This window comes from Meleagris gallopavo, chromosome 13 (genome assembly GCF_000146605.3).
Source record: "Meleagris gallopavo isolate NT-WF06-2002-E0010 breed Aviagen turkey brand Nicholas breeding stock chromosome 13, Turkey_5.1, whole genome shotgun sequence".
NCBI lineage: Eukaryota > Metazoa > Chordata > Aves > Galliformes > Phasianidae > Meleagris > Meleagris gallopavo.
In genome coordinates this window covers 8886272-8887163 of record NC_015023.2, presented here as the reverse complement: position 1 = coordinate 8887163, position 892 = coordinate 8886272, and positions in this window count along the sequence as shown.

Sequence of the window (892 nt, the reverse complement as noted above, 5' to 3'; positions counted from 1 at the left end):
AAAGAAAAAAAAAAAGAAAAAAGAAAAAAAAAGAAAGTAGTAAATGTACTGTAAAACCATTCTGTGTGCTATGGATTTTCAAGGCAGGCAACAACATGCAGCTAAGCAGAGAGGATGTTTGTGTTTTTTTGGTAAGTAGCTCTGTGTACAAATCTGTACCTCAGAGGAATCCTCTGGTGTGTCATGGACAGAACTCTTGTTTGCAAGGGAAATGTCCCGAGTTCTTTTTTTCCCCTGTAATGCTTTTGATTTTTGACATCATGGGTAAAATATTTCAAGGGAGCTCCGTATCACTTCTAAATATAAACAATACAAAATAAGCCTTTGCTTTTGAAGCACTTGACATCCTTTGAGCTTTGAATTTCAACTCCTAATAACTCTTGATGCTCACTGCATTAATGTATAAAGTCCTTTTTGTGAGCTAGAAATGGTTCCTCATGTCCCTCCTGCCATTGGCTTTATGAGCTTAATTTATTCTTTTTAATATAAAATCTCATTACCTGAACATGACACCACCACTTCCATTTTATCTTTGATATAAGAACAGAGAGAAACCAAAATCAAACCCTTAAAGTCTGTAATCATCCCTCACTTTCTCTTGCTTTTCAAATTTCTAAACAAAATTAAGTAAAAATACCTTCCAGGGCACACTAAGAAATGTAAAGAGTGGAGGAAAAAAATTACTTTATAGTGAACTAACAGGGGACATAATTACTTACACAAGCAGCATATCTTCTTCTTGATGATATTCCTTCATGTTTATTTTGCTATATTTGTGAAAGTTGAGCAGTGCTTAGGAAGAATGGGTGTGCTAGAAAGACTGATCTATTGAAGCAGGTCCTGAGCAGGGCTGCTTCACCTCTGGCAAAGCACGTACATATTTTCCAAACTT